Source organism: Anguilla rostrata, chromosome 9 (genome assembly GCF_018555375.3).
Source record: "Anguilla rostrata isolate EN2019 chromosome 9, ASM1855537v3, whole genome shotgun sequence".
NCBI lineage: Eukaryota > Metazoa > Chordata > Actinopteri > Anguilliformes > Anguillidae > Anguilla > Anguilla rostrata.
This window is the reverse complement of record NC_057941.1, coordinates 1,207,345-1,215,115: the sequence shown is the minus strand read 5'-3', so window position 1 is coordinate 1,215,115 and position 7,771 is coordinate 1,207,345.

Here is a 7,771-nt window from a genome sequence, read left to right as displayed (position 1 = left end):
CGTTGACATTTCAGTGTGGCCTAGAAACTGAGCCTGCTGAAGCTAGCACCTCACACTGCCCCGCACACGCACTGCCTCACACACGCACTGTCACACACACGCACTGTCACACACACGCACTGCCTCACACACGCACTGCCACACAAACGTACTGCCCCGCACACACACTGCCTGGCACACACACTGTCACACACACGCACCGCCTCGCACACGCACTGCCACACACACACACTTCCCCGCACACGCACTGCCTCACACACGCACCGCCCCACACACACAGAGGAGAGCAGTGGGAGTCATTCACCGTTTTTAAAATGGCCACGCTTTCCCAGGGTGCTGAATCATCAGTGGAGCTCCAGACTCGTACTACAGCATCTAACATCGTCCAATCGATCGCCGGGATACGATGAAAATACAGTCCATTCTTTAAAAGGTGCCCCCCCCCCCCCCCCCCGAGAGAGAAATCTGTCTTTCTCTGAGTCTAACAGGGCTGGGATTAGACCCTCCTCTCTGAGACGGACTGAGTCTAGCAGGGCTGGGATTAGACCCTCCTCTCTGAGACGGACTGAGTCTAGCAGGGCTGGGATTAGACCCTCCTCTCTGAGACGGACTGAGTCTAACAGGGCTGGGATTAGACCCTCCTCTCTGAGACGGACTGAGTCTAACAGGGCTGGGATTAGACCCTCCTCTCTGAGACGGACTGAGTCTAACAGGGCTGGGATTAGACCCTCCTCTCTGAGACGGACTGAGTCTAACAGGGCTGGGATTAGACCCTCCTCTCTGAGACAGACGGAGTCTAACAGGGCTGGGATTAGACCCTCCTCTCTGAGACGGACTGAGTCTAACAGGGCTGGGATTAGACCTCCTCTCTGAGACAGACGGAGTCTAACAGGGCTGGGATTAGACCCTCTCTCTGAGACAGACTGAGTCTAACAGGGCTGGGATTAGACCCTCCTCCTGAGACGGACTGAGTCTAACAGGGCTGGGATTAGACCCTCCTCTCTGAGACAGACGGAGTCTAACAGGGCTGGGATTAGACCCTCCTCTCTGAGACAGACTGAGTCTAACAGGGCTGGGATTAGACCCTCCTCTCTGAGACAGACTGAGTCTAACAGGGCTGGGATTAGACCCTCCTCTCTGAGACGGACTGAGTCTAACAGGGCTGGGATAGACCCTCCTCTCTGAGACGGACTGAGTCTAACAGGGCTGGGATTAGACCCTCCTCTCTGAGACGGACTGAGTCTAACAGGGATGGGATTAGACCCTCCTCTCTGAGACGGACTGAGTCTAACAGGGCTGGGATTAGACCCTCCTCTCTGAGACGGACTGAGTCTAACAGGGCTGGGATTAGACCCTCCTCTCTGAGACGGACTGAGTCTAACAGGGCTGGGATTAGACCCTCCTCTCTGAGACGGACTGAGTCTAACAGGGCTGGGATTAGACCCTCCTCTCTGAGACGGACTGAGTCTAACAGGGCTGGGATTAGACCCTCCTCTCTGAGACAGACTGAGTCTAGCAGGGCTGGGATTAGACCCTCCTCTCTGAGACGGACTGAGTCTAACAGGGCTGGGATTAGACCCTCCTCTCTGAGACAGACTGAGTCTAACAGGGCTGGGATTAGACCCTCCTCTCTGAGACGGACTGAGTCTAACAGGGCTGGGATTAGACCCTCCTCTCTGAGACAGACTGAGTCTAACAGGGCTGGGATTAGACCCTCCTCTCTGAGACAGACTGAGTCTAACAGGGCTGGGATTAGACCCTCCTCTCTGAGACGGACTGAGTCTAACAGGGCTGGGATTAGACCCTCCTCTCTGAGACGGACTGAGTCTAACAGGGCTGGGATTAGACCCTCCTCTCTGAGACGGACTGAGTCTAACAGGGCTGCGATTAGACCCCCCCCCCCCCCTCTGAGGGACGCTGACTCAGCATTTTTGCCTTCACCTTGAGCACAGACAGGGAAAGGCAGTACCCCAACACGCCCAGGGGACCCCAACACCCCCAGGGGACCCCCCGTTTCGGCTGGAGCTTGACCCCAGTCTCCTGGCAGCACGCTCAGCCCCAGGTTGGGAAAGAGAAATGGGGTTTTATGTTCTCCTACGGAGGGGGGGGGGGTGTTTTTCCTCAAACACTCTGTGGACCAGACATGGGACAGATTTGTGGGCCCAGCAGCCCACAGCAGCCAGCCCCCGTCCGCTTTCAGAGGGGAACACTAAACAAAAACACATCCCCCGCTTCTGCAACAATCAGAGAACAACAGCACCCAAACCGACTCCTATCTGTGGACACATGCAAAATTTAGGGAGGATCCCTTGAGAAAATCTTAATGGGTTTGCATAATAATAATTATGCTACTCATATTTCATATCAATACATGTGTAGTGTGTGTAACAGTACAGACAGTACAGATAGACTATACTAATAGACAGTACATAGAATGAGTTGGCAAATGCTTGAATCACACCGATGTGAACATACATACACAATGAGACACATTTAAAAGAATTAGACCCATTTAGATTGTGTTCAGCCTGTTATATTTATAGAGTAAAGGTTTTTAAGAGCAGCACTCAGTAGCACCCACTTAAATCCTGAGGAGCACTGGCAGCCCGTACCGTTCGGAACTGAATCACGGCGGTTCTCTATCAGATTAGTCTGCCGTTCTCGCCAGGAGCAGAATCCATTTCCCCGGGCAGCCACAGTTTATAACAACCATTATCCAACTAATGAGATCTTTCTCCATCTGGATAATCTGAAACTAATTTCTACCTTAACTTCCCTCCTGGCAGCCTGCCGGCAAAACCACTAAAATAGCACATATTAATTATCTCTCTTCCAGAAATGTAATAATAATAATAATAATAATAATAATAAATTAAAAGCACAAAAAGTTAGTTTCTAATACTCGTGTCTAGAAAAAGGACCTCGTTGCTTTCAATGCTCAAAATGTATAATTAAGGTGAACAGTCAATTAGTCCGATTAATAGTTCCATGAGCGGTCATGTATTTTTTATTAACAGAAGACTATGGCTAATAAAATATGCTCTGAAGTATGTCCCCCAGAAACTGATTATTCGGGAACTCTAACGAGCGATCCAACGGCCCACTCGTCACAGACGGAGAAAAGTACGCACCGTCTCCCCCGCGGCGCTGACGGTCAGTATTGATAACGTATAAAACACAATGCAGCGAGAGGCACGCGATTGTACATTAACACACACTGCGGGATCACAGAAAGCGCGAGCAGGCGCCGTCAGTCTCGTGCCGTGTCAGTTCTCGCCTCGCCCACCTCGGCGCTTAACGTGATGCGAGAAGAGCCTCTCGCGCAAACAGTAATAAAGTGAACGGTTTCTCCGGAACAGAAAATGGGAATCGCTATAGGTTTCGCTAAAAATGTGAAAAGAACGAGGAAAGGCTTCCACGTTGCAGTGCGATTGAAACTAGCGAATCACTGGCAATGAAGCAAAGACTCCCTCCAACTGTGCAAACAATTGTGCCCCTTGCCCAATATTGGAGCTGCTCGAATTTGTCAATGCGCACAGTGCCTTTTGTACCGAAAGACAAATCGGTTACAAATAACCGAGGAACAGAACTGCGTGTATTACATATCTAATTTAAAACATTCAAAAGTACACAATCAATTATTATTATTATTATTATTATTATTATAAACAGGGAAATATAATATTTTTGGTAAGGATGGACATTGCTTGAGATATTGCGATATGGATATTATTATATGAATAGTATATGAATCTTAAACATCAATGCGCTAAGCGCAAAAAAAAACTGCTGGCTCGTCGTTTCTTTTCATCCCAGAGAGAAGGACCAGGATGCTGCATCTATAAATGTGTGCGCGTGCAGGGTGATTTCCAGCGGCATCCATCGGCACCGTTAACAACTGTGCTCATTGTTCAGAAACCAAAGACCGCATAGGCTAACGAAAATACCTCAATAACTATCAATGAAAGTAATGCCCTTTGATTTTACTCACCAGTCAGTGGACGAGTTTTCGTCGATAACATCCTGGTAGGCTGTAAGGAGGTCCAGTCTGTTTTTGCTGAGGTTCACAGCCATATTGCTATCTTTGCAATCATCCAGCCCGGTCTAAAAACTGCACAGGAACACAGGGGAGGCGAGAAAGACTGCGAGGAGGCAGAGCGGACGGTGGGTAGATATTGAGATTGGAACAAAGAGACGGCGCAGCCCTCCACGCTATCCCAGAAAGCCGCGTGGTCCTAGTGCTGAAATTTCAATGGGCTAAGCGGAGTCACTTCTGGGTCCTAGCGCCACAGAACGTTTGAATAGACGCTGCGCGTGCCCGGAATTTGATTTGAGAAGACAGGTCCGAGGCAACGATATTATGCACGTTAGAGAAGAAAAAAAAACGAATGCCTGAGGATATTACTGCATTACCGCTGAGGATTTAAACACAGCTCCGCTCCTGAGAAGGTTTGGGTCGCCACGTCCTGAAAGTCCTTCTCCCTCAGCCTTCCAATAGACCAAGAATATTAATTCCACTAATTAATTTCATTTAATTACATTAATGGAACTGGTCTGCTGCAGCCTTTTGGGGTTAAAAAATGTGCTGAGTTTTTCCAAAACTGTATAATGGCAATGCTGTATGCTATTATAATAATAACTCACTTGCATTAGCTCCCAAATGAAGCCCTTAATTTTAACACCTGTGTTCTTGTCTCATGTGCTTCTCAAAATCAAAGTGATTTGAATGTGGAATCAGGAATTTTAAGCGGTAAAATCATTGTCCTTTACTGTCCCTTTACCAACCAGAAACAACCCCTGAATCTGACCCTGAAAATATCCTTAATTTTCTTATTTTACATTTTCCACCTCATCATTTCAGCAGGGCATCCGCCACACGGGGCCAATACAAAAATTCAGGAACCTCAATAATCAGTGTTAATAACTTTATCATGATAAGGTACTGTTCCACCTTTTTAATGTTGTTTAAGAAAAGAAAAACAAAGGAACGAGCCGCTGATGTGGCCAGCAAGCTTATGGAAACCCCACCTGGGCTGATTCTTGAGTCGCGCTTGCTGTTGCAGAAACCATAAGCACCTGTCCAGTCACCGCGGCAACAAGGCCCTGTTTTGCTCCTGCTGGACCGACATCCTGATACTCAGGGACCTGGTGTAAGAGGTTCTCTTTCACAGTAAGTCTGTAAACTGAGTGATTTTAGGGACCTGGTGTAAAAGGGTCTCTTTCACAGTGAGTCTGTAAACAATCAGAGTGATTTTTTAGGGGAATGTTCAGCGGAGGGTTCAGTACGGGGAGCTGAAGGCAGAGCACAGCTGAGCGGATGGGACGGGAGGCGCTTCGACCACGAAGGCGGTGTTCCGGCGTTTAGCCGAGCTTGGGCCCCGGAGAGGACCGCCTCCCCCGCTCGGTTCGGGCCGCGCCGCAGTTTAATTGCAGTGCTACGCCCCTGGGGGCCGTCTGCGCCCCCCCCCTCCCCGGTAGCGCCATAGCGCTGGAGGAATCCGGCTCTACAGACAGACCGGCCGCTCCTCTCCATGGGGACGGGAACGCCATGGCACTCCGCCCGACCAATCAGAGACGGGCTCTGGAACGTGACACTACTTCCTGAATGGGAGGGAGCCTATCACGTGCAAGAGCAGTTTCACTGTCTACATTATAAAACCCACACACACCCCTGCGTGCACACTTATGCTCAAAACAAGCCCCTGCACACACCCCTCTAGTCATAGCATCCACCCCCCAGTGCTAGCCCAACACCCTCACCCACCCGATTACACACACACTCACACACGCACACACACACACACACTCTCCTAACACAGACACACACACACACCTCACTCACACGCGCACACACACACACACCTCACACAGACACACACACACACTCACACAGACACACACACACAGATACACACACACCTCACTCACACGCGCACACACACACACACTCACACAGACACACAGTACACACACTCACACACACACACACACACACACTCACACACACACTACACCTCAGAACATACACACGCACACGCACACACACACTACACTCAGAAACATACACACGCGCACACACACACACACACACACACGCACACGCACACGCACACACTCACACACACACACACACACACACACACTCACACACTCAGCTCACAGACCATCCCCTTCGCCGTCCCCCCTGGTCTTACCCAGTAAAGATGGCTGTTGCCTGGAGTCACCTCCTCCTCCTGCTGTAAGTGGGTTAGCATTAATTAATTCTCCAGATCCATCCGATCCTTGGCAGCTCCAGCAGACTGCGAAGGTACCAATTATTCTGTGTTGTGACAGCGATTGTTCTGAGGAAGACATCTGTCCGGCAGTAATGGGCATGAGTCCCAGAGCCTTTCTGTGGCTGGAACCCACCCTCACAGTATTCCACATTCACCCTGAGTGTTAAACTAAACACAGGACCCCACCCTCACAGTATTCCACATTCACCCTGAGTGTTAAAGTAAACAGAGGAAACCACCATTTCAGTGCTACACTCTGAACTTCAGAGGAACAGATTCATGTTGATTCATATTTCTGTGCCGAAACCACAGTGATTCTGGGAGGTGTCCATCTTTGTTTCAACAATGTACACGGGTCGATTAGGTGCAGTGTTTCTGCAGCAGGAATGTTCCGTTATTTTAATAAACATAAGGAAATAGCAAGTCAGACGATTAAAATGGAAGCTTTAAGAATGGTGATGGCGATGCACACAATCGGAAAAACATAAGCTCTGTTTGTGGGTGCTGTGGGAGGGAGGCGGGTTTGTTTCTGTAGCTAAGAGACTGTGTGCTTATGTGCAGGGTCGGGTTGCTCAGACTGTGGGGGGTGAGAGGGTGAGGGGGCAGGGGGGCAGGGGGGCAGGAGGGCGGGGGGGGAGAACACAGGCTTGAGTTTCATTCACAGTTTCACTTTCAGGAACAAAGGATTGTGCCAGAAAAACAAGGCAGTGTGGAGCCCAGCATGTAAAAACTGCGTCCCCATCAGTGAGTCACCGTCCCAAATGGCTCGAATCTGTCCCCCAAATGGCCCAAATCTGTGTTCCAAAACACCCAAATCTGTGTCCCAAAACACTCAAATCTGTGTTCCAAAACACCCCAATATGTGTCCCAAACACACAAATCTGTGTTCCAAAACACCCAAATCTGTCTCCCAAACACACAAATATGTGTCCCAAACACACAAATATGTGTCCCAAACACACAAAACTGTCTCCCAAACACCCAAATATGTGTCCCAAACACACAAAACTGTGTTCCAAAGTGCCCAAATCTGTGAACCCACACGTGTGGCCCAGGTCTGATTGGAGAGTCATCCTCAGACAAAACCACCCAGGGCTCGGCTGCCTCTGAAACAGGCAGATGGTTGATTTGCACTGAGAGCTAAATAACTGCTGTAGACTTAAGCCCCATTGTTAGAGACAGGGAGGACGGTCAGTAACAGGTCGTATAAAGAGCCCACTTTAAATGCTTTTTTTCTCCCTTATTTACAAGTGAAATTCACCAATTAAAATACTGGCAAGGACCAAAAGAGTAATAAAGCAAATTGGGTAAAAGAAATAGACTAGGACTAATGTGCCATCCTTTATCAATGCCACTAATTTAATACGGATTCAATTAGAGCATCGCTGCACTGCTTTTATGCATCTGAAGTGTTCTAATCACGGTCCGAATCATCTCACAGAAAGACAGCTTTTATCAGTTCTGCTATTCAGGCTTCAGGGGGCACATTTCAGAAT